Source organism: Phocoena sinus, chromosome 2, assembly GCF_008692025.1.
Source record: "Phocoena sinus isolate mPhoSin1 chromosome 2, mPhoSin1.pri, whole genome shotgun sequence".
NCBI lineage: Eukaryota > Metazoa > Chordata > Mammalia > Artiodactyla > Phocoenidae > Phocoena > Phocoena sinus.
In genome coordinates this window covers 127,597,769-127,624,938 of record NC_045764.1, presented here as the reverse complement: position 1 = coordinate 127,624,938, position 27,170 = coordinate 127,597,769, and the positions used below count along the sequence as shown (strand labels likewise).

The following is a 27,170-nucleotide window of genomic DNA, read 5'->3' as shown; positions in this document are numbered from 1 at the left end:
ATCTGCTGCCAACAAGCCAGGGGACTGGACCTGGAGGGCTGCGTTTTGGTCATAATGAGCCATCTGGCTGCCTGGCAGAAGGAGCCCATGGGAGTAGGTGTCTGAGATGTTACTGACATTACCACTGACCTTTGCCAAGGAGTGCCTTTGGTTTTATCCAGAATGGCTCAGCCTGGTGGTGAGAATACATCATCTCGGTCCAGGACATTTTCAGGGATTAGGCTCAAAATCCTCAGCCTCCAAATTGAATATTTTCTTGTAATTATTTTTTTAATTGAAGTATAGTTGATTTATGGTATCACGTTAGCTTCGGGTATACAACAAAGTGATTTGAGTTTGTTTTTTTTTTGCAGATTATATTCCGTTATAGGTTATTACAGGATATTGGGTATAATTCCCTGTGCTATATGGTAAACCCTTGTTGCTTATCTATTTTATGTATAGTAGTTTGTATCTGTTAATCCCATACAGCTAATTTGTCCCTCCCTCCCTCCTTCACTCTCCCCTTTGGTAAACCATAAGTTTGTTGTCTGTGCTTTAGTCTGTTTCTGTTTTGTACATCAATTCATCTGTTTTATTTTTTATATTGCACATATAAATGATATCATATAGTATTTTTCTTTGTCTAACTTACTTCACTAAGAATGATATTCTCTAGGTCCATCCATGTTGCTGCAAATGGCAATATTTCATTCTTTTTTATGGCTACTTGAGTAATATTCCACTGTGTATATATACCACATCTTAAGCCAATCTTCTGTTGATGGGCACTTGAGTTGCTTCCATGTATTGGCTATTGTAAATAGCGCTGCTTTGCATGTCGGAGTGCATGTATCTTTTTGAATTAGAGTTTTGGTTTTTTCCAGGTATATACCCAGGAGTGAAATTGTTGGATCGTGTGGTAGTTTTTTAAGGAACCATAACTGTTTTCCACAGTGGCTGCACCAATTCACATTCCCACCAACAGTGTACAAGGGTTCCCTTTTCGCCACATCCTCTCCAGCATTTATTATTCGTAGACTTCTTGGTGATGGCCACAAGTTGAATATTTTGTTGAGCGCTAGGGGCGTATGCTGCACCTGGGTTGTTCTGCGACTACGTCCTGCCCATCCCTCTACCTATCAAGGAGGGGGGTCTCTACCTATATTGTTGCTCTTGCATGTGTCCTGACCCACCACAATGGCAGGGCCAAAGCCTGGCTTCCGGAGGTTTTCCTTTGTGTTTTAGATAAATGTGCAGTTTAAGGATAAAGAGGGTTTGATATATAATGTAGCTTTAGAAGAAATCCTTTAGCTATTCCTTGCTCCCAACAAAATGCCACCCCCAAGATTTTCCCACATAGAAATTCTGGAGCCACTACTCATCTACTGGGATGTATGTCCTGAATAAATTGTTTCTGCTGGAGTACCAAAGTGCAGAAGTGATTAACCTTTAAAAACTAAATGAAACATCAAGGTTGTCCATGTCATAAGTTACTCCCATGTTACTTGGGTTTGGTGGTTTTTCTAGGTGGGAGAGGAGATGGTGTTACAGTCTGTATACTGGGTATCACACCCGAGGAAGTCCAGGGAGTGGGCTGTGTTATTAGGGGTGGTTGGGAGCAGGGCAGACAGAGGCAGAGGGCAGGTGAGCACTGCCGATCCCTGGCCCTGCAGCGGGGGGCGGGGGGGGGGGAGTTACACAGCAGTAAAGAAAGGGGATTTCGAGGGTCTTAGAAAGCCGGAGAACTTCCTTCCCCTCCAACCAAGGAAATCACCAAGGAGATGGATTTAACTCTTAAGACTTAATAGCCTCCTTTGGGGGTTCTGCTTTTTTTGGGAATAGAATATTGGAGCACAGCCAGACCAGTCCTCTGAGACAGGTTTTCTACTCAGAGTCTCAGACTGTGGCTAGAAGTTGTGATTTGCTTGGTCTGAGGAATTTTGTAAATTCAAGGTGTCATCATGTTAAAATTGGGAGAATTCAGGTAACACGGAGACTTCTGACTTCTCTAAAGAAGCAGAAGTGTTGGCAACGTTAGGCTGTCATTGGTGCATGGCAACAGCAGGCGAGAGCAGGTGCTGGCCGACCCGTTAGCTGAGGCACACCCGCTCCCCTCTACACACGTACCCGTGCATCCCCCCTCCTGCTTGGGTGCCCTCCAGGCAGGGAGGATCCCACCATGGACCACCGCACCCCTGTTCTCCCTGCCACTCAGAAGCAGTCTAGACACACACTTCTGGATCAAAGTCAGCCCGGAGAGCCACGATTTATTCCTGCCTCTGCCTTCACACAAACACAAAAGGCTCCTCCCCATTTACTAAAACCAAAGAATGTCAGCATTAACCCATGATTGAAACTTGTGAAAGAGGAGCTCAAGGCAGCTTTAGCCTTAGCATTCCACAGCTCCTCATTAGAACGGGGACTTTTTGTGACTCTGGGACAGCTGGAGACACATGACTGCATTCAGAATCTCATGTGAAGGGTGCCGGCCTCGAGGACGCAACTTGTGGGATTCCTGACGTGCTCCTCGGACTTGGGGCAGGCGTGCTGGGTGTTCCACACCACAGCACGATGGCGAGAAGTACCGGGCCGTCGGGAACAAGGCGGTGGACAGTCACCGTCTGGGCCAAGGTCCCGCTGGCCCCAGGCGAGGCCAATTCACTGGCTCCAGAGCAGAACCAGCTAAGAAACAGGCACGGCTCCGGCGCCCTCTCCCCCACGCCATGCAAGTCACACGCTCTGCCGTGCTGGCTGCTCCCCGGGGTACACGCCGACTCTCTCACGGGGCTTCACGGTGAGGGCCGCCGTCTCCTCTGGGCTGCACTGCGTGGAACTACGCAGAATATGCTTCAGGGGGCTTTGGAGTCAGAAAACACTGGAGCCCCGCGAGGCGTCTTAGATAGCATCTGCTCCAGGGTTCCCAACGGAGACTGCTCTTCAGAATCACCTAGAACACAAAACCCAGATTCTGAGGCTCCAGATCCCACCTCCGCAGCCTACCCCCCAAAACACACACAGTGATTCTGCTGACCAGTCAGGTTTGGGGAACCACTGATATCGTCCGAACCCTTCACTTCTGTTTCTGAAGTACAATCCTGGGTTAAGTAAGTTTTCCAAGGTCACACAGCTGGTTTGGCAGGACTGGGCTTAAAGTACGGGTCTCTTGAATATAACCCAGGGCTTTTTCTACAACACACCACCTCCTGGATGTACCCATGAAGGGAACGCCAGACGACCCCAGAGGGTCTGGGTAAGGAAAAGGCTAAGAGGCATAGTCTTTGTGCATGTGAAGTAACCCCAGATAGTTTCCCAAATATTGGCTCCCACTGTGGTTTATGACTCAGATGCCATAGTCTCATGTCATCTGGGCAGGAGATTCTGCTTCTGGCTCTATAATTACACCAGTTTCACTTGTCCTTTGAGAGGTCAGAGAAAGAACTGTGCATGTGTGTATAGACTTCTCTGTGCCTCCGTTTACCTCTATAGAAAATGGAGAGAATGGCGGCACCCTTACGCCTGCCTCTTTGGAGCTCTGCAGACCTATTGCATGACCACACAAAGGCACCCTGTGATCCCCTAGGCAGAGAAAGAAGCCTTCCGTATCCACACAGAGCTAGTCTTAAACTCAAGGCCACTCTTGCCACATTTTAAATAGTTCTATGTCAGAATACCACTGTGACTCCTCTAGCTACCCTGCACGCCCTCCAGGAAGGGCTGCTCGTCTCCTCCTGGTCTCTGGAGGGCTGGTGAAATATTTCCTGTGGGTGATCTTGGGAGGAGCCCCAGTTTTGAAGGACTAAACAAGATTTAAAAAATTAGATACTACTACTAGCAGTGAATAGCTGGCACTGAGTTGTTATTAAGTGCCAGGCACTCTGCCAAACACTTCACATGCATTTGATCCTCACTACAGCCCTATAAGTGAAGTGTTATGAGTATTCCCATTTTACAGACGTGGAAAATGAGGCTCAGAAAAGTTAACTTGCCCAAGATCACGTAGCTGCTAAGTGACGGAGCCGTGATTCAAACCCACATACTCCAGTCTCCAGGGGCAAAGCTCTGATAAAGGGGGTGGATGAACAGGTCACTGTCGTCATGAGGTTAACCCTCCACATGACACTGCCTTGTACTTGCCAGTGGAATGTCACGCCCTAATGCAGCTCAAGCCAAGGGCATCTTGGGCGCTGCAGCTGTGACTGTCTGCTGGGATGTTCACAGCTCCTTCCGTTCAGGGACTGCCTGACCCAGCCTGACCAAATTAGAGCATCTAATGGGCATGACATAATTTGACATGTACATTGTTAGCTGAACCCCTTGGGAGATGATTTTAATAGAGACAATACCATGCTGTGAACTATTTTGGGTCACGGGAGCCCTTATTCTCTAACTCTTGCAGGAAAAAAGAATTGTGCCCTGATAAACTGAAAACCCCCAAGAAGCTGTTCCAGGGTCAGGAGAGCAGCAGGCTAGCTGGATTGGCAGAGATTCTTCCTGAGAGTTTCAGGGTTTTCACCCTCATTTCCTAGCACTTTCTCCCCCAAACATTCCCAAAACCCTAGTTAAGAACTGCCAACTCTATCCATCCTCCTCCTAGAGACTCCCTAACCAGGAGGATTCAGAACCCCAGTCAAAATCCAGCACTGGTAAGACTGCAAAACAGGCACAGCTTGAAGCCCCCATATGCACCCCCCATCCTGCTTTTCCCTTTCTCAGGTGCACAGAACCAGCAATCTACCCAGGGCCATGCTGAGGGACCACGCAGGTCCACGCTCTCTGGGCATCACCCGATGCCCAATTCCTAGTCATAGCAAGTCTTCCCTGTCCTATTTCCAATGCCCTCATACTTGCTTCCTGACCTTCCTAAAGAGTATGTGCATCCCTGTGTGCTCGTGCCACTGATACTCATGGCTTAATATGTGCTCATCCTCTCAGGCAAGACCTACTGACTATGACACGTAACCAGCACCCAAGAAATGTTTAGTGTTGAATTAATGAATGAAAGTAAGAGTTAACAGTTTCTCTGGCAATCCCATGCCTTACTCCCAACCAGTAAGTTCAATACTGGTTTTCAGGCTAATAAAAATGAATTTGGGAGCAAAAGACCGTTGCCTTTTAAAAAACTGAAGCCCTTGAAATAACACTACTTGAGAAGGATGACCAGGAGAGATATAGAGCACATGGTGGCCTTCCCATATGCATTTCTTTCTTCCCCTTCCTAGCAGGGCCCCATAATTCCCAGCCATGCACTTGGGAAGGATTAACCTAATTGCAGTTCTCTGGGCAGACCTCGGTCGGTTCAAGCCATCCAGTCGGTTCCATTGTCCTAGCTACCCTAGCCACAGTGATTGGCTTGGGGATGGCCACCTGGTCCAGATATAAGGAGATTTTGCTTTTGTGATCATTAGGTGGGAAAGTCTAAGAATAAAACCATGGGAGACTAAGAAGAAATGGAAAGACACTGGGTCTACATTGGCTTGTCCAGCTACTACATCTGGCCTTACCTAAGCCCACTAAACCTCTGGTCTTCTCAATTACATAAGCAAACAAAGCCTTTTTTGTTTAAGCATAATGAATACATAATACAATAATACATAACCCCTTGATTCCTTTTATGATTGAGCTCAGAGACTATTTTGTCAAGTTACATCACCCTTATCTTACAGCTTACTTAACTTAAAAAAATAAACATACCAAAAGACAAACAAATGAAATCCCTAATTTTTCACTCTCTGGTCAAAGCCTTCCAAAGATTCCCTAGGCCTGTGATGTCCCAGGTGAAGGAGGAAATAACAGTGGTTTCAATAAGATAGAAGCTTATTTCTCTCTCATACAAAATAAGGCTGGATTCTGGCTGGTATGAGAGCTACAGTGTCATCAAAGTTCCAGGTTTCCTCTGTCTTTTTGTTCTGCCATACTTAGCATATGGCTTCCATCTTGAATTCACTTCACGGTCCAATGTGGCAGCTAGAGCTCCAGCCATCACATTGATCTTCCTGTTCCAGGAAGGCACAGGAGGGAGAAGGGAAAAAAAAAAAAAAAAGATGACATCAGTAGTCTAGCCCCTCTTAAGGCACCTTCACAGAAGATCAACCCAACAACTTCTGCTTGTATCTCAATGGCCAACCCAGCAGCAAATGTGGCTGACAAATGTCATCTTCCAGCTGGGCACATTGTCATCCAGTTTAAAATCTTGGTTGTGTTATGAAGGAAAAAGGGGAGAGTAGATACTGGGTAGGCAACTAGCAGTTTCTGCCCCACCCCACTTAACAACCAAACCTGGCTTCAGTGTTCGGTTCTTTTTTTTTTGAATTTTATTTTATTTTATTTAATACAGCGGGTTCTTATTAGTTATCTATTTTATACATATTAGTGTATATATGTCAATCCCAATCTCCCAATTCATCCCACCACCACCACCTCCGGTGTTCATTTCTGTCGCTCGGTACCTGCTCCTCCAAAGAGACCCCCTGGTTCAAGCTGCAATTACTCTCTCTGCAGACCCTTAACATCCCAAGTTGGTCCCCCCTCCACCCTGCCCTCCACCTGCCAAGGATCTTCTGACCAGCATCTTCTGATTTATCCAGTTGAGAAGCACTTATTGAGCCATAAATAAGTAAATTAGAACACTTTAGTCTTTCATTAGCATCTTGGCTTCAGTTTAACTCATAGCACACTTGACCTTCTTCTCTAGAGTCTTGCTCTAGTCAGACCCATTCGTACTTACCCTTCTTCATTCACCAGTCTCCCTTGAACTATGTTCTTTCCGACACAGGTCTGCTCTTCAGTATCAGTTTCTAACTTCTTTCTGACATTAACGTTCTCGGTCCCATGGGTAAGAGCCTAGGGCAGCAAGGGCTATGGTCAAAACAGCAGCTGAGTGGGGGCTGGTCTGCAAATCTTCATGGGTGACAGGGTGTGATTTTGTCTGGGGACAGGTGACTGAGGCCAGGGCAATGACTTCTTTTTCAGTTCTCCCAAGGCCTTCTGACCCGTTCTTGTACATTTCAGATCCCACGGACAGCATTGCAGGCCTCAGTTAGCAATGAACAGCACACACAAGGCAAATCAAACAATAATAATGAAGTGAATTATTGCCTTGCTAGAGGCAACACATCTGCTCCTCCGTATATCACCTGCACAAAAGCAGAAAAAAACAAGAAAAAAAAATTAATGTCTGATAATGCTAAAAAAAGTTACCTTGAGTCCTCATATAAAATTAAATTTTTCCATTTTGATTTTAATTATAAACTGAAAGCTATTGTAACTCAAAAATGTACATTCTCTTATGTCTTTTCAAATAGCAACATCATTAGGCAGATGTGAACAATTATCCCCAATTGGATTTTTTTTTTAAGTTCTTCAGAGGAATGGGTAGGTTATTCTTTAAATCCTTGGTTTAAAACTAAACCTATGAGACACAATATTATAGGTTTAACCAAGAGGGCTTGACTTTGGATTTAGAAAATTTAATTGATCCAGTCATCCCTTTTATTAAAGCTATCCATATATATATATATATATATATTTTTTTTTTTTTTTTTTTATTTATCTATTTATTTTGTGGTACGTGGGCCTCTCACTGTTGTGGCCTCTCCCGTTGCGGAGCACAGGCTCCAGACGCGCAGGCTCAGCGGCCATGGCTCACGGGCCCAGCTGCTCCGCGGCACGTGGGATCTTCCCGGACCGGGGCACGAACCCATGTCCCCTGCATCGGCAGGCGGACTCTCAACCACTGCGCCACCAGGGAAGCCCTCCATATATTTTTAAACCAAAGAATTGTAGTAATGCATATTTTAGGGCCAGAAGCATTCATCATCTTGACGACCAAGATGATGAAAAGATTTGAGAAAAGATTTGAGATCTAAGACACTCTGTTACTATATTGAAAGGTCAGGTAAAGAAATTCCAAGGGAAGGTGTCGGCATATGTCCCCTCTGCTTTTTAATTTCCAATGACAGACAGTGACATCACCATTCCAAACACTTCCCATTTGGATTAAACAGAACTTGATTCTCCAGCATAAACTAAAAAGAAATGCATCTTGCTGAAAAGCGAGTCTGTACTCAGGTGTCACACCACCATCAGCGTGACAGGATCCCCACGGAAAAGCAATGCTGGGAGTGACTTCACTCCCTTAGAAGCACGGTCACCAGTACCCAAGGATGTCAGGGGAACTGGTTGGATCTCAGAGGACGTGTCTTTTTGGTGCAGGAGAGGGCATACTGAGGAAGGCAGATGCTGAAATGGACACGGCTTATCTCAGAAAGGTGGAGAGGGCTTATCTCAGAAAGGTCATTTGAAGGAAAATTTACCCAGGAATGACATTCTCCTCTATCTTGGAGTAGAAGACCAGCCTGATACCGGCAGCCCTACAACCTGGGCTTCTTTCCAGGGCTGCAGCTCCCCTACAGGCAGTTGAGCAATGTCACCCTGGCAGCACAGAAACCCTGGACAGGCCTCTGAGACTGGGGAGTCTGACCAATAGCTCACCGATGAGAAATTGCACTGTCCTTGGAGACATTGTCTTGCCTAGACTTTAAGAGCCTCCCTTGTCTTTTCCCCTCCAGTATACCATAGCCAGATTTCCTCTCCCCTTCCTGCTGTAGCATTTTGCTCCGAGGACCTTGAGCCACAAAGCTAAGGGGGTGTGTGTGCATATCATTTTACACAAGAGGCATAGGTCCTGTACAACTAGCTGTGCGATGTTGGGCAAGTCACTTAACTTCTCTGTGCTTCAGTTGCCACAACAGTAAAGTGGGGATTATGATTGCGTTCACCTGAAACTACTGTTAACCAGCATTCAGCGAAATCCTACTGGAAAGTGCTGAGGAACAGTGCCTGGCTCATAGAGCTCCACAAAGGCTGGCTGTCACTGCAACTGACAGGGGAGCAGTTTCTCCCTGGGTATCCACTGCAACACACGTTTGCCTCTCCCAACACGGGACAAAGATGATAAGAAAGTGAAATGTCTCACTTGGTCTAGGAATCCTTTCATTTCGTCAGTGGTTCCTGAGTTATCAAAAGATATCTATGTGTGTGTATGTAGATTCCTTTAATTTCCTAAAGACTATGCTGATTTGGTTACTTTTTAATCTAATGGTGAAAGGCTATGTATTCAGCCGTTAGGGCAGGCTTCAGGAACATGTGGATAAAATGTAACCAGCGTTATCTTGGTTCAAATTCCTTTTTTGTGGCCAACTGTTGTCTCAATGAACCTTCGCAGGGTTTTTGTTGGGTTTTTTTCTTAGTTACAGCAGAGAATAAAATAAACACATCCAGGCCTTCTCACACAGATGTAGGCTGACGCCCAATTAGGTCTGTGGAGGCCTCATTTTGGCTCCCTGGTCACCATGCCGAACAGATTTCATGCATGTTGAAGACAGTCCATTAGTTCTTGGCAAGGAGAATCAAGTTTTCAAAGCTGCTTTCTCTAACAAGCTCCACTCCCCACCCCCGCTTCTCATACACAAAACCTTGTTAAAGGGGAGAGGCTCTCCCCCAGTTGTGGAGAAGAGAGGTCAATCCCATCCAGGTCACCCCGAGAGAGATCACCCCGCCAGAGCCTTGACAGTCATCATCTCCAGGACGGCCCTGGACTGTGCTCCATCATTAGATTCCCAGGGCACCACCCAGAGTTAAAAATCTCTCCTTCCCGCTCAGGAAAGAAGCATTTTTATTTCAAAATCATACAATGAGAGATTTGAAAAGTAGTTTGCAACCTTCTCTGCCTCTAGGGAAGGCACGTCCATTCACGACCGAAATGTTCCCTCAGTGCATTAGGTGTTGCATTGACTGGGCTTCTGACCTCTCACGGTGCAGCCGAAAAGGAAACAAAGCCGTTTTGCCTCTATCTGTTACAATGGAAATGTAAGCCATGATGATATGGGTTGAGCCAGGGTTCTCAATGGAATCTTTAGACTGGTTCCTGGGAGGAAAAGCCAGTAGGTTTCTGTTATAGTACCAACTGCCACTGGGAGTGGGTTCCTTGACCTAAATGTGCTGTGAGCAAGGCTTCCCTTCCCATAAGGGAGTGAGCACTGTAGTGAAAGGTGCTGAGGACCAATATTCACCAGCAACCAGCATTGTGGAGCATGGTTACCATGGTAACACTGTCAGCCCCAAATGACTGTCATGAGGTGAAAAAATTATCTTAAAATAAATGAAACCAGAAAAGGTATATTTATCAACCTCTTACCAAACACCTGTCTGTATGCAAAGTAGAACCTCTTCCTTAAGCTACAGATACTAGAAGATTGGGAGAAATTTCATGACATAAACATTTTCTTAAAAGAATTGTTATTCTCACCCCCTAAAAATGGTCGGTAAAAATAACGAATACAGATTTTTTTTAAAAAACGGAGCGTTCTAAGGAGTGATTGGCCTATACACTTAGATATTATGCAGTTATGACATTAAAATTCTGCATTAAACTACCAATAGTTTGTCTGAAATTTGCAGAATGGTACTTGACTGGGAGTTTTCTTCTAAGTTGTACAAATTATTTCTGGCAGGACCAATGAATGAAGTGTCATAAAATGTGCTACACAATGGGAAAGAGATATTGGTCACACAGCTAAAAACACGCGGGCACAGTTTTTGCCCTGCTTTTGCGTAGCTCCATGTGCGCTGGCCTTTCCTCATGAACAGAACCACCATTTTATTTAGAGCAGCAGTGTGTCCAGCCAGAATACCCAGTTTCACAGCCTCCCTAGCGGTCAGAGGTGGCCAGGTGATGCGGTTCTGGGCAGTAACGATAGGCAGAAGTCCCGGGGGTGGATATTGTTGGGAGACAGTTCTCTGTGGTCTCTCTCATTTCTATATACCTTGCAAGCAGAGGCGCTTACTGATAGCAGCAGAGTATCTTCCCAAGGATGCTTGCATAGCATACAGCCTTGGAAGATAGAGATGCTGTCTCTCCAGAGCAAAGGGGAGGCTTGCTTAGAACCTTGGAAGATAGGGATGGTGTTTCACTCCAGAGCAAAGGGCAGGCCTGCCTACTGCCAATTGTGTAAGTGAACCTGAGTTCAAGGTTCCTCTCCCGTGAGGCAACCCACTGAGTGCACCGGCATTCCTGTGGGCCTATCTGTGCCACCCCTATGGGACTTGAGGGTGAGGAGAACTACAGCAAATTGTGCTGCTTGCTGTGTACTGAGTAATAGTGCTGGCTGCCGCTGACCTAGGAGTCTCGTGACTTCTGCCAGCAACCATGGCAGGCTAACTTCTTAGCTTGCAAACAGGATGAAACCTCAGGCCCTTCATTTTTCTTGGTTGGATAAAAAAAGAAAAGTAGGAGAAAGCTCTTGCCCCGTGGCCCTCTTCCTTTCTTCCTGCCCTAAGGTACAGCAACCATTTGGGGACCACGTGGTGACAGCATGAGGACACAGGTCTGCATGCTAAGGATGGCAGAGCAAAACGATGATGAACCTGGGTCCTGGTAGAGAATTACTGTGCCAGCCCTGGATTGCATAACTTCAGGCTTGTTATATGAGATGAATGAGCCTCTACTTACTGAAGTCAGTGTAGTTTTTCTCCAAGCAAATGCATCCCTGGAGTTTGTATCAAATATAGTAATTACATAATAGTAATTGTGTCAAACATACCCAACTTAGGGCACGTATGTTGCTACCTTCCTTACTTCTTGATCCAGATTCTACCTTTCTGTATATTAAAATTATTACATGTATCTTTTATAAGTTAATTCAAATCCTTTTGGGAAAATCAGGGAAAAGTCAATTCAGTAAGTACAACTTAGTCCTGGGCCACATTTATCCCTGAACTATGAATTATCCCTTAAGTTATTTGTCAAGAAGCCAGTAAAAACAATAGGACTATCTCTTTCTGGAAACATCTACCACATGCCATGAGGTCTGTTTAGTCACCAGTATGTATCCAGCACCCAGCAAAATGGCTGGCTCATAGCAGGCCCTCAAATTCGTATTAACCAAGTATTCATGAAAGGTCTCTCTTTATCAGATGTGTTGGTTATGCCCCCGCAAAATTAAGATTTAACACAGAGTATTTCAGTATATTAGGTCTGTCGTTTGACTATAATAAGCGTTTTAAGAAAAGACCACAGGTCAACTTCAAAGAAACAGCTTCTTATCTTTGTTCCTTATGACTATAAAATGCTGCATAACTTAACAATGGAATCCAGAGAATCTGTTCAACCTTGAAAACTGGTGCAATAGGATACCAGAAGTAATACCAATCATCCTCAGAGATTAGCACATCTTTGAATGTCATGTACACAAATGAGTTTTAGAACATTAGATAAAATTTGAAACTTGTGTCAGGGGACTTCCCTGGTGGTGCAGTGGTTAAGAATCCGCCTGCCAGTGCAGGGGACACGGGTTCGAGCCCTGGTCCAGGGAGATCCCACATGCCGCAGAGCAACTAAGCCCCTGCGCCACAACTACTGAGCCTGCGTGCCACAACTACTGAAGCCCGCGCACCTAGAGCCCATGCTCTGCAACAAGAGAAGCCACCGCTATGAGAAGCCCGCACACCGCAACGAAGAGCAGCCCCCGCTCGCTGCAACTAGAGAAAGCCCGTGTGCAGCAGCGAAGACCCAATGCAGCCCAAAATAAATAAAATTTAAAAAAAAGAAAACTTACCAGAAAAAAAGAAAGAAACTTGTGTCAGGTAGAAAAATCAACCAGTACATAAGATGAGACTATAGGAGGGCAATTTAGTACTTTACACCAAAAATAGAATAAACCAAAAGATAACTGTGCACGATGAGTTACAAATATCCTAAGTATTATTTTCAGTATATGTTATGATTCCTAGTTTCAGTTCCAAACCTAAATTATATGAAATTATATATGTGTCCTCGGTATGATTTCTGTTTAAATATCTCTCCAAACCAAGTGAAATACCATTTAACACCCATTAGGATGGCTATTATTTTTGAAAAAAAATGGAAAATAGCAAGTGTTGGCAGGATGTGGAAAAAATGGAACCCTTGTGTGTGCCGGTAAGACCGTAAAATGGTGAGGCTGCTATGGAAAACAGTTTGTGGTTCCTCAGAAATTAAACATAGAATTACCATATGATTCAGCAATTCCATTCCTAAAGAATTGAACCGGATACTGCACACGAGTGCTCATAGCAGCATTATTTACGATGGCCAAAGGTGGAACAACCCAACTGTCCACCAGCCTATGAAGGGATAAACAAAAGGTAGTAAAGGTATACAATGAAATATTGTTCAGCCATAAAGATGAAGAAAATCCTGATACATGCTACAACATGGGGGGGTCTTGAATATATTATGCTAAGTGGAAAAGGACAAGGACTGTATTATTTTTGTCCCAAACCACAAATATTGTATCATTCCCTTTATATGAGGTCCCTGGAATAGGCAAATTGATAGAGACAGAAAGTAAAATGACGGTTACCAAGGCCTGGGGAAGTGGGGATGGGAAGTTGTTTGGGTACAGAGTTTCTGCTTGGATTGATGAAAAAGTTCTGGAAATAGCGGTGACAGCAGCACATACCCTTAAACATAGTTAAAATGGTCATTTTTATGTTGTGTATATTTTACCACAAGCAAAAAAAAAAACCAAAAAATCTATGAAACAAATTAAACCAAAAAGATGGGTTTTGTTTGTTTGTTTTAGGAAGAGCAGATAGAACAGATTTTTAAATTCCGTGTGAGTTTCGTTTTCTCTGTCTTTGCTCTCTTTACGCCCTGCCTGCCCATGCTAGGAAGCGTAGTGACGAAGATGCCCCCAAGACATTGCCATGGCCTCTCAGGCTGTGGGTTTGAGTGGTCATGTGCCTCAGAAGGTCTTATGTCGTTTGGAACGCTATCTAGTTCGGCAATTTTATTTCAGTGCTTCAACGCTCAGGAGAGCATATCATTGCAGCTCCCCTCCACTGACCCCTCAGGTTTATGTTGGGCCAGAATTTGTTTGTGAAAATATTATTTTAGGATTCCTTCCACTCCTATCATCTGCTTATTTTCCTTCCTGCATATTTCATAATGTAGCATAGAGATTTCTGATTCAGCAGTTAAAACAGTCTGTGCATTAGTTATCACTTCCTTGTGACCCACTTTATACACCATTACTCATTCTGGCATTGAAAGTCCAGATTTAAAAAAAAAAATTCCTGGGACTAAAGTATGTATCTGTTGGAACAAAAAGGAAGGGGAAAGATACTGACTGAATATCTACCGGTAGCATTCAAAGCACCCCAAAGTGGGCTTCCCAACTCAGCCCATTTCCTGTCCCATTTACTCTCCTGCAAAAGCTCTCAAATTACACCCTCTTCAGTTATTCCACACCCACAGTCCCACTTTTTCCACCTCCCCTACTTTCATTTCCTTCCGAAAAAATACATCTCTATGCCGAATCCACCAAACCTTGGTACACAATTAAAATTCAATACATAAGAGCTAATGTTATTCTTATCATTCTAGTTTTGTCTTTAGGATAAATTCCTAGAAGTGGGATTACTGGAACAGGAGTGTACGTGTTACTAAATGGGATATATAGAAACGATGTGTACAACTTTCCAGTTTTATAAAAGTGTCTAAATTTGACTGCTAGAGATAAGGATGTTTATTCATATCTGTAGCACTAGGTGCTTGGGAGGATATATACCAAGATATTAGCAGTGGTCATTTCTGGGTATTCTCTGTGTTCTTGCTGCATTCGGCCATGGCTCACGGGCCCAGCCACTCCGCGGCAGGTGGGATTTTCCCGGACCGGGGCACGGACCCGTGTCCCCTGCATCGGCAGGGTGACTCTTAACCACTGCACCACCGGGGAAGCCCGAAGAAGCTTGTTTTAATGCCTGGAAGTTAACATTTTTTCTCCCAGGAGACTCCTATTAAAATGCAAATATATTACCTGGGAAAAGCACCACTTTCAACTTGAGATCAGCAGCACACCCTTCCCCCAGGTGATTGATCCTGGCCCTGAATGAGGACAGATGGAAGGACTGGGGCAGGGCTACCATCCCCCGCAAGGACAAGTCCACAATAAGAGTGATGGCAGTGGGGGTCCCAAGAGCTAGAAGGCACAGCAAAAAAGATCAGATGCTCAAGGAAAGGAAACCAAAAACCAAAGCCATGAGCAGGTTTCTAGAGGAGTGCTTGAGAGGGAATGGCTGCCTGCTCTCTGAGATGGTGGATGTTCAGTCTGGGGGCAGAGGAATGAACCAATGGACCTTTTGATACCTCCTGCACAGTTCTATGAAAAGCCAATTACTGGGTGAAAAGAAAGATCATGAGACTAGAGATTGCTTACTTGCACACACCTGTGCTTCTTGGCATATACTTTAGAGCAGAAGGTTATCGTTTATACAAGTGAGCTCCAAAGGGCTGGTAAGTAAATCACTCTGAAAGCAATTCTGAGATCTCCGAGTAGATAGATGCTATGAGAGTTGGCATTAAACTGACTCATTAAAATGTTTTCTGTATGAAAACTTTCCTTTTTTGATTATCTTATTTCATAGCTGTATTACTTTTGACCTTAGGGCTGCTTTTAGAAAAGCAAAACCCTCTACATTCCCTCCAGTATACTTTCATACCACAATTGAAATCTATGTTTTTGGAGAAATGCTGTGCGAGACTGATATTTCTGAAATGGAACTTTGTTCTTTTGACTTTTCCAAAATTCTCTTAATTCCAATTTAAGACAGAAACACTTTTTTTCCTACAGCTCAGAGCCACTGCTGCCCAAATCAGAGTCTAAACTTAAAATCGAAATTCAAGTTGTAAGAAACAGAGATTTCCTGTTCAAAAAGACAGGGGCTGGGTAGAAAAGAGGATGCTTAGGTTGTCAATGGAGACAAACAAAGGCTGACACTGTCTTGCATTTATCATAACAGAAACTAAAGGGAGATGGGAGACTGAAGGGAAGGGGCCGACTAGTCTGTAACCCGTCTTACATACTCTTCCTCCACCAGGCCCCTACCTCCGAGGAGTCTCCGGGATCAGCTCTTTCTGGACTCTGTCCTTGAAGGAGACAGGTCCAGGGGGTGGCCGGGCCTTCTGCTCCCTGGGTGAGGATCTCAATGCAGATCTGGTTGTGGAAGGGCCTTTCTCTCTGGCCCTTTTTTTAAAAATTTATTTATTTATTTAGGGCTGTGTTGGGTCTTCGTTTCTGTGCGCGGTGAGCGGGGGCCACTCTTCATCGCGGTGCGCGGGCCTCTCCTGCTGCGGAGCACAGGCTCCAGACGCGCAGGCTCAGTAGTTGTGGCTCACGGGCCTAGTTGCTCTGCGGCATGCGGGATGTTCCCAGACCAGGGCTCAAAACCTTGTCCCCTGCGTTGGAAGGCAGATTCTCAACCACTGTGCCACCAGGGAAGCCCCTCTCTCGCCCTTTTAATAATTCTGGAGGGAAAGGAAAGCGATCCCCCAGGCAGGCAAACCTGAACAGCAAATAGAGCATGGGATGCGCAGGGGAAGGAAGGGTGGTGGGAACCGCTGGAACTTCCCTTTCTCTGGCTGCGTGGCTGCTGCACTCATCTGTCCTGGATCCTCTTTGCTACTCTCCTACTAGCTCCCCATCAGGGTATCTCACCTACCTCTCCAGCTCCAATCTGCCTTAGTGCTGGCGTTTCCCAGATCCAGACTCCTGCATACACCCTCCACCGGGACATCCCATTAGGCATCTCAAATCCGACCTGTCCTGAGCGAACTCTTCACCTTTCCATCTAAATATGCCCTCCACCTGGATCCTCTTATCGCAGCCAGTGGGCGTGGGGTCTCTGCTTACTTACACCAGAAAGCTTGCCCACCCAGCCACCCTCCCCCATCTTGTCAATTACCAAGTCCTCATTGCCAGCTTGACTCCTAAGCCACCCTGACTACCACCTGAGACTACAGGCCACCTTCACCTTTCAGGGAATTGGAGAGGCAGCCTCCTCCTTGGCCACCCTGTCTCAACTCTTGTCCTCCTCAAATCCGGCCCGGATGGTTTTTTGAACCAGCAAATCTGATTCCATTTCAAGCCTCTTTCTATGTTCCCCACTCCCATGCAATATGTTCACAACCTAAACTTGGCATTGGCGGCTCACAATTCTATTCAGAACGGCAGCTTTTTAAAAAGTTACATTATGAACTATTTAAAACCCACAAAGAGGCATAAAGGATATAACAACACCCCTATCCATCCCCTAACTTTAGAGATAAAGCCTTATCTCTAAAACAGCCGGAGCTCCCCATGGACCCCTCCTCTCCCTCCTTTTCCCCAGAGGTAACTGCCATTATTCCTATGATGTCTTTGTAATTTTCCTTAACATGGCTTCTTTATTTCATTATAACTTGTCATTCTTCCTCAGAAGCCTCTCTTGCTGGTTAGATTTCAGTGAAGTCCAGAAAATGCTATGAAGAGACCGTTTAAAAAGTTGCCCCTTCAGGCACATTCTCAGGCTCTCAGGTCGTCTCTCCTTCTTCTTGCAGCTCTGCAATGCGATGCTTGAGTAATTCACTGGGTGGGAGGGGTGTGGGAATTGAGAGGGTAGGAGGCAATGTGCTCAAATCCATACCACGTTCTCCAGATCCTCACTGATCCCGCTGTGGGGTGGCTGGACTCAGCCTGTTCAGCTTCCCCTGCCACTCTGACTCCAGGGGTGCTATGCCATCCTCTCCTCCAGCCCATGGCCTGAGAGGTCCAGGCTTTGCTGCGGGCTCCCCCCTGCCCCCTTCACCACTGCACACCCCAGAGTAGGCTCTCTGATTCTCAACTCGACCATCTCGCATAAGATATGGGAACTGAAGGGGGTTCAAGGAAGCCAAGCTCCATCCCTTCCTCTGCCTAATCGCACTACTCTGTTTCACGCTGATAAGTTGGGGCAGTTTGAGAGGTGTTTTCCTTTCTGATCTCAAATATGAAGCAGGGCAAACGCCCCAGGTCTGGTGTTCACATCAACCTCCCTGACAAGCAGACGAGGTTGTTCCTCATCTGTACCCTTCTTACCTCTGTGGTAGGTAGTCTCCGAAGAGGACCACTATTAATTCATCTCTCCCTGTATGTGCAAACTGCTCCTCCCATCCAGAAGTATAAGCTATTTCCTCTCCCTGACTCAGGGCTGGTCTTGTGACTTGCTTTGATCAACAGAGTGCAGTGGAAGTAATGTTCTGGTACTTCTGAACCCAGACCCTAAATGTGCTGGAAGCTTCCTCTTCCTCTCAATTGGAAGCCATCTGCCATGTACCCTGAGATCATCGTGCTGTGAGGAAGACCTGCCTAGCCGCATGAAGAGGCCAGGGAGAGAGGGAGAGAGAGAGAGAGAGGCCCAGCCAGCCCTAGCTAGCTCTTCTATTTATTCCAGCCAGGCACCAAACTTGGGAGTTAAGAAGTTTTCTTGGGGACTTCCCTGGTGGCGCGGTGGTTGGGAGTCTGCCTGCCGATGCGGGGGACAAGGGTTCGTGCCCCAGTCCGGGAAGATCCCACATGCCGCGGAGCGGCTGGGCCCGTGAGCCATGACCGATGAGCCTGCGCGTCTGGAGCTTGTGCTCCGCAACGGGAGAGGCCACGATAGTGAGAGGTCCGTGTACCGCAAAAAAAAAAAAAAAAAAAAATATATTCCAACCCCAACAGATACTCCATGAACAGAAGAACCACCCAGCTGAACTCAGCTCAGACTGCAGAATTATGAGAAATGATGAAATGTAGTTCTAAGCCACTAAGTTTTGGGGGTGGCTTATTATGCAGCAATAGCAAAATGAAACACCTCTCTAGCTGCATTTCTCACCACTGCCTGCCTCATACTTTGTGCTCCAACAACTCAAAGCAGCTTGTGGCTCCCTGCGTATGCTATGCTGCGTCTCACTTCCATACCTTTTATTCAAGCTATAATCTCTTTTCCCACCTCTCTCCTTTGCCTGGCTAACTGCTGTTCCACATCTGACTCTCTTTTTTTTTGTAGATGTCCATGATACCCTAGGCAAATCACATCATTACACTAATGGCATTATACTATAATTATTTATGTATCTGCCTCCCAAACTAGGCTTGAATTCTTTAAGGTTGGGTACTATGTCTCACTCAGCTTTGAGACACCACTTTATATGGAAATGTGCGCAAGTTCCTTAAACTTCTTTAGCTCAGTTTCCCCGTGTCAATTGGGGATAGAATTCAGTTTTCTGTAGCAGAAACCCAACCTCATTGGGTTAACCAAATAATGGTTTATTTTTTCACACAACAAGTCTGAAAGTAGGTTTTCTGGGGCAGAAAGAGTCGCTTTACAATGTCAGAATATCTCAGTTTCCTTCTATAGTCCTCCTTCACCACCCTTAGGATATGGCTGTCCTCCTTATGGTTGCCTCAAGGTCACAACATGGCTGCTCCACCACCAGCCTCATACCCACGTTCCAAGCAGGGAGAAGGAAGGAACAAGGAGAAAGGGGCAATATCCATATAAGGACAGCAACACTTTCCCAGAGATCCCCGGAAGACTTCTACTCAAGTCTCACTAGCCAGAACCAATCACATGGCCATCCACAGCTGCAAGAGTGACATGATAAGATGTTTGCAAAATGATAAATGTCTGCAGTAATTGCCCATGGATCATAAACTCTGAAGTAGAAGCAGTAACTGCTTGGGGTTACCCTTCTGTAAGGAACAAGGAGAGGATGGATGTTGGGTAGCAACTGGTAGTTTCTGTCTCATTCCCCACCTATAGAACAGGATTAGGACCTACCTCACAGAGTTGATGAAATTGAGAGAGAATGTAGGCAAAATACTGTTCTTCGTACCAAGGACACAGTAAGCACTCAATAGAAGCAATGATCTTTCTGCATTTCCAGATGTGGCACTTAATTCAAACATCCAAGAGTTTTCCCTGAAGGGGCAGAGATTTAGTTGGCTCAAGGCAATTGTCCCACTCTGTCTGCAGTGCTTCTGTGGTGAATTTGCTTCTGATGATTAACAAATCTTTTCTCAATAGTCTATTCAACTATTAATAAATCCAAACAGGATTATCATTATGACTCTTCACTTACAACGTGTGACCCAGAAAAAAGCAAAGCTTTTTGTTTGGAGAGACACGCAAGGCAAATGAGCTGTTTTCATTGCTTTGTGGCTACAGAGCTGCATATTTCATTTCTGATTCATGGAAAAATATCTAGCACACAGGAATCAGTGAGATTGGTGAGCAGCCTCAGACCAGGGGAGTTAAGAATAAAGTCTGCAAATTCTTAGTCACTGGGACCTGGAAATGTTAGCAACAGGAAGACTTCTTTTTGCTAGGAAACTGCTCTGTGAATCTACAACTCCCCTTGCTCCACTGGGGTTTCTTGTTTGTTTGTTTAAGCAGTATATCTAAAATTTTCTGTATTGGTTAGGACATTTTTGTTTGCAAGGGAAAAGCATAAAATGGCTTATTAAAAAGTGAATTTATTGCCTTGAGTGACTAAAAAGTCCAAAGTAGAGTTTCAGGCACAGCTGGCTCCAGGTGCTCAGGAATCTCTCCATTTCTCAGGTTCTCCCTCTGTGGTAACAAAACAGGCCCCTTGCAGCTCCTAAATACCAACCACCAGCTCAGCATCCCCAGCAGAAAGAGGATGCCTTTTCCCCAGTGGTTCCTGAAAGACCTCCAAGATTGGACCAACTTGGGTCACATGCTCAGCCCTGAACCAATGACTGTGCTAAGGAAATGTGGTTCTCTTATTGGCTAGTCTGGGTCACATGCCTGAGCCTGGAGCCAATGACTGTGCTAAGGGAATGTGGTTCTCTTATTGGCTAGTCTGGGTCACATGCCTGAGCCTGGAGCCAATGACTGTGCTAAGGGAATGTGGTTCTCTTATTGGCTAGTCTGGGTCACATACCAAGAGCCAGGAGGTGGGGTCAGCCCCATTCAAAGCACTCAGGTCAAGAATGGGAGAGAGATGGTCCGCCAGACGATAGTTGGGGTGCTACTGCCAGCAGAGCAGTGTGCCCAGACCGGCCTCACAAAATCTTCTGGAGTTCTGAACAGATTCAGCTTCATTTAGATATTATTGAACGTTAATACCGTAATAATACCAGTGACACTCTTTGCCATCTGTCAAAATCCTCATTTTTCAGGCTCATTTCAAATGTCACCGCAAACAAATCTCCTTAATAAGATTAATTTTCCATCAGCACTTTATTTTCCTCTCACGGCACGGCACGTATCATTTCTTGCCACGGATTATGGTGAGTTACACACCCATTCGTCTCCACTCTAGAGCTGAGCAAGGCATACCTCTCATTCATCACCGACAGCCTGAGGATAAGGGCTTCTGTCTGGCTGTGACCAGGACTTGGAATGAAGAGAATGCAGCATGGTAAGGAGGGGAGAGATCACATGGCCCCCTCCAGGAAGAAAATGCATTCAGGGGGCAAAATTGGATTTTAGAAGTCAGGCTGGCTTTTCTTTCTTAAGTTATACTGGAACCGTATTATTTTTTTTTATTATACATGTGTGGCGAAACCTGGAGTGAAACTGAAAACAGATTCAAACCCTGAGATGGCAGTAGTCTTGGAAATATATCATGTCCTGAATGAATTAGGGCGGCAGACAGTTGTGAGACGCTTTCCTCCCTTCAGTAAACAAAAATGCAAATATCCCAGATGCCTTTTACACCCTCCCCAGGGCTAGCAGCTTATTAATCAGTTCAGAACCTTTCCACGCTGCTCCAATTTTTTACAAGCTGTCTGTTTCCTCTCCTGTCGTTGGTGGCTTAATTCCAGGGACACTCACCTTGGGAGAGAAGGCACCGACATACCAAGATCCTTCCAGAGTCACCCTTGCTTGCAGGCACCTGCAGATTTCCCTTGGATGTTTCCTGTTCAACACAACAGGTTTTAATTATGTGAACGAATATTTGCTCACTATTAAACCATGTTTACCCTCGTAAAAGGCAAACTCCAAAGGACGGGGATTAGGCAAGCCCAGAAGGAGCTGAACATTTATGTAAACATGCTCAGGTTTCCTACCACCTCGCCTTTCCTTCCTGCTCCATCCTTCTGGGCGTTCTGCACGTTGGTCTTCTCATTTGAAGCAAATGATCACAAGTTCTCTTTTTGCAATTTCCACCTACTCCTCGTGGAAGCAGGACTGTGTTCTCCTCCTACAGACACCTCATCTTTCTGTGCAGAAAGATCCTCTGTTGGTTCCTTAACAAAGACTAACTCTTTGTGACCCTAATGGTGCTACAAAGGTACTTCCCTTTCTGTGGCTTCTGGGTCATATTTCTGAACGAAAGGAAGACTGCCTCAGAAAATCTGAGATGTATTGTTTCTCAGTTCTTGTCAAGCATGTCGCATAGTTTGTTCCACTGCCAACTTCTTCCTCATAATTCTGACATGTTGGTTCTGAAACACATTCATTTCCCATAACCGAAAGAGCCCGAGTGGCAGGGGTGAGGGAGGGGACTTTACAATTCAAGAGAGATAAAAATGGAAGCTAGTTGTATGAGACTTCATTTACTACAACAGTGAACACAAGAGTTTCTAATGTATTGTTTTGGGCGGTTGTTAGAGTCCAATGTTCTTATTTAGAGCTGAGAGATTATGTTAAGGTCCTTTCTCCCCTCCCCCCGCATACATGCACACCAGGCTGCTCACATGCAGGGCTGAGGGGGAGACATCTCAGGAAAGGAAGCAAGAATGAAGTCACACCTCTATCAACCAATGGAAAGTGAGCCATTTTATCCACGAAGTAGCTGAAGCAAGCGCGTGTGAGCGCCCTTTCCTCTACAACAGAGCCTGTGCTTGGATCATGAAAAGTCTGACCCACACCAGAAGTTTCAGTACAGTAGACATTTAACAAGGCAAAGCGCATGCCCTTCCTCTTCTCTAAATTAGTTCTGTGATGCTGGTGGAATGAAAGACTTCGGCTTTCAGTACGCATCACTCTGATATAAATAACCACCTCCGAGGGCCTCACACTTGACTTTCTCAGAGCTCAGGTCTTCACTTCCCCCAATGTGTGGTCAAATACACCTGTTCCTCCAAAAAATAGCACACTGACTTCTTCTAAGTAAATTATCCTCAGATATTTCCAAGGCAAGGTCCTCTACCTAGGGGATCGGCTGCACGCACATGCAAGATGCTCCATCGCATTTCTCCAAAGACACTAACCTACAAATACAGACAGGCGATTCTGGAAATCGAAGAAAACCTGCCATACACTGTGATCTTTAATCACTGCCTGTCTGTAGGTATAAATAGTCCAGCTGAAAACGTGCCTGTTCAGACAAGCCTGTGCACACTGCACATGCGTACACGCACGCACGCACACATAATGCCATGTGTCACACACAGTAGAAAAGTCCATGCTTTCAGGACAGGCACCAGCCAAATCCTTACATTGTGAAGCTAAGAATGCAAGTGGCAAAATGAGTGATTTCAGGCCACTTTTGACTATATGTTTGGAGCTTGGCCAGCAGAGCAGATTCCAAGCAAACCAGCTCAGGTGGTTCACCGTGGAATGTGCAGTTCACCAGCCTGAAACCAAGCTCTTTGTCAAGCTAGGGGGATGTTTCTTCTCCTCATCCCAGCTCAAGCTCCCGTTCTCTAACGTGTTAACTAAATCCCAAGTAATCCGCCTTCCCAAAAATGTGTAAGGAAAAAGGTTTCAAAGAGGAGGGGCAGACAGAACAAAACCAGCTCACGTCACAAGCAGCTGGAAAGTCTGCGAACAACCAGACAAGCCCGTGCTGAGCACCACTAGTTAACAGACACGACAAGGAGCCGATGCGCCACGTCAGGCTAAGGGGGAGAACAGACTGAGTTCAAACACACCTCTTCCCTATGTGACCCTACACCCAACATCCAGCTGGTCAGGAAAATAGTTCCCCTTAAGTGGGCAGCCTTGCTTGAGGAAGTCCTGTCTAAAAACAAAAGCTGACCCTGGGGATTTGTGATAAAGTTCAAATTGGACCCCTTTTTATACTGAGCATGGACTCAGAGCACATGACCTATTTTGGGGCATCTACTCAGATTGAGAGGAGCTGGGGCTTTAGGAGGGAAGAAGCAGCTGTGGTTATCCTAGCCCAAGAACCCAGATTCAGTGTGCATCAGGCTAGCCTGAAGATTCCAGCATGGAATCTTCCTCCTTATTAGACACAAAAGTCCATGAGAACCACACCTTTAAGTTAAATAAATGCACAGTAAATGAATAACTAGTTATTGACCATTTATATGCATGGCATTTGGGGTGGCAACCACTGATATAGAACATTTGCCCCATTTAAGATCTAACTGAGGCGTAAATTAGGGGAAACTATACCAAAGTAAAAAAAAAAATTTTTTTTTAATTTTTGACAGTTTCTTAGCTCTTTGATGTATCACCTGTCTTGAAATTCAAAAAAAATAAATATTTAAAAATCTAGGCAGCCAATGGTACAATTTTCTTCATGCCCTAAGTGTTGGATAATAAATTAGCCTCTGTCTGTCACCCTCATAAATTCCAGATTGATTAAAAAGCCTAATGTGAAAATCAAAATGAGTATTAAAAGGAAACATGAGAGAATATTTTACAATCTTGAGATAGGGAAGGACTTTCTAAGCAAGATATAAAACTCAGAAACCATAAAGAAAAAGATTTATAGCATTGACTAAATAAAAATTTTAAACTTTGCGAACTAAAAGTCAATCTAAATAAAGACCAGGAAAAAATATTTACAATAGCTATACAAAGAATTAACATCCAGAATAAACAGAACACATACAAACCACCTAATAATTAACATACAAGGAATAGTCATAGGAAATTCGCAATTAGCCAGTTTGATAATACTACCCATGACCCCAAAATTCATTCCTAGATATATACACACCACAGAAATGTATGCACATGTATTCTAAAGAACATGCACGAGAATGTTCATAGCATCAATATTTGCTAATAGCTGAAAGGTGGAAAGAACCCAAATGTCCATCAATCAATAAATTGTGGTATATTCACATAATGGAATATAATAAGCAATGTATATTAATATATTACAGCTACGAGCAAGTACGTGGATACTCACAATGTTGAATGAAGGAAGCTAGACCTAAGAGTGCATGTTGTATGATTCCATTTTATGAAGTTCAAAAACAAGCACAACTAATCCATAGGAGGTATATTACAGGATAGTGATTTCTTTGGGGGAGGTGGGGAAAAGGTCTGATAATATTCCAATTTCTCGACCTGGGTGGTGGTTACAAGAAGAGCTCAGGCTGTGTTAATTCTTTCAGTGGTACACTTACGACTTGTGTACTTTTCTGTATTTTTATACTACAAGAAAATGCTCCCCCACATCCAAATGGTCAGCAGGCATATGAAAAGATGCACAATTAACCTGGTAAATCAGATAAATGCAATTTTAAATGACACGGATTTTTCTGCATGTAATGTTAGCAATTTTTTTTTAATTGATAATGTTCAGTGTTGATGAGTATTTCGGTGTCTTTGTAAATTAGAACAGAATTTTTGGGGAGAAGCTTTAGTATTATTTACCCCAAATTCAAATGTGCATGCCTTTTAGTCCAGAAATTCTACCTCTAGGAATATATCCTTCAGAATATTTATGCATAAGCACATAAATTTGGGTCCAAGTATGTTTGCTGTAATATTGTTTGTGATGCTGAAAAATGGCAAACACCTATGTACCCACAATCAGGAAAGAAGGCAGCTGTTAAAGAAAATGAGGGAAGCCTCTATGTACTAACACAGAAAGAACTCCAGGGTACATTGTTAAGTTAAAAAAAAAAAAAAGTAAGTCACAGGACAGAATATATTATATGATCTTGTTTATGTATAAATGACCTGAATGTAAACTTTTAAAACAAACAAAATTTAAAACAAGAAAACAAAACTGGAGTCTGATGTGGCTCATTTATCTAAATATCTTACAAATCCTGTCACAAAAGAAACTTAACTTCTCTCTGGAGATAGAATGCACCGTATAAGAATTCCCTGGAACCGTCTGGCTGTTTCCTGGGACAGATCCTGAGAAGCCTGCACCACGACAGCGAAGAACTGTTTCTCGTTCCACAGACTCCTGGAGGAGCCTCAGTGTCTCAGAAATGCCAGCTCCCACACAGGCCTGAGCAACAGCACATGGAGTCTCTCCAGCCCTTTGTGCTTCCCAAGCACTTTTCAATAATTAACTAATCTGCCTAAAGGGCGGGGTGGGTGTGGCTCCCACAGACTGCATTCCCGTCAGACGCAGTCCTCTGGAACGCAAGGGCATCCCTTAGCAACGGCTGTTCCTCAGCCCCTGCCCTTCCTCAGCCCCCAAACTCAGGGGAGGCGAGGGGGGGCCTTCAAGGGCAACTGGGGGGCACCAGAAGGCATCTTCTCCAGGAAGAGTTATACTATACCCTCCCGGCCCCATCTCCACCTATGGAGGAGGAACATTGCCACACGCAGCAGGAGGAATAACATCTTAGTACTGTCAGTTTCAACTCTCCCATTTTTTGCTCAAGGATCCTGCGAACAACAGAAAAAGTATAGATCCTTTCAATTTCTTATTGTACAAATAAATAGCAGGAGCCGTCTCTGTTACCATATTTTCAAATGGCTGGCATCTGGAGCGAAGGTTTCCAGCCTCTGGAATTCAACAAACCATTAAAATTTCACAATTTGGGGGGGAACCCAACAAAGAATTGCTCATTTTTATTTTACCCAAGTACAGACATTTTAAAAAAACAAACTGGCTCTTGCTACCATAAATGAGTGGGCACCTCAATACCAAAACAATGTGATCATGACAATCTCAGATTTTAAAAGCAGCATTTTAAGTTTAATACACTTAGATCCATGAAAAACACGTACTCCTCATAGACTGGTGAGCATTTCCTCACAGAATGGCATCAGTCCCCTTGGAAAGAGTTGACAGAGAGTAAATCCTAAATTCCCAAACCTGTCTATGCCTGAGAAAGACAAGAAGGCATTTCAAAGAAAATACAGACTCCAGGTTCCCACCCCATATTTACCACATCAGCCTCTCAGTTCTTCAAGAATGGGGCCCTGGTATGTGTATTGTTTTTAAAAAAGGTTTTTTTTTAAACTATGATAAAATATTCATAATATAAAATTTACCACTTAAACCATTTTTATGTGTACAAGTTAGTGGCACTAATACACTCACAGCATTGTGCCATCATCACTACTATCCATTCTGAAACATTTTAATCATCGCAAACAGGAACTCTGCAAGGGTTTAAAAATAACTCTCCATTCCTCCCTCCCCCTGCCCCGCCCAGCTCCTGGTA

General features: G+C 44.6%; 1 long non-coding RNA gene across 5 annotated transcripts; it reads right to left on the bottom strand.

Annotated features, from left to right (window-relative positions):
• Nucleotides 1-2,223: 2,223 nt before the first annotated feature.
• LOC116749928 lies at nucleotides 2,224-26,047 on the bottom strand. 5 transcript variants are annotated; one of them, XR_004348737.1, is made up of 5 exons: nucleotides 21,664-25,980; nucleotides 19,642-19,782; nucleotides 6,707-7,115; nucleotides 5,674-5,975; nucleotides 2,224-2,929 (listed from the first exon to the last, which is right to left on the bottom strand). It is a non-coding gene; the product is annotated as an uncharacterized LOC116749928 (long non-coding RNA). The 5 variants fall into 5 exon arrangements; XR_004348738.1 differs by lacking the exon at nucleotides 19,642-19,782 and having other exon boundaries at nucleotides 21,664-21,748; nucleotides 21,900-25,980; XR_004348735.1 differs by lacking the exon at nucleotides 19,642-19,782.
• Between the last annotated feature and the right edge of the window lie 1,123 nt (nucleotides 26,048-27,170).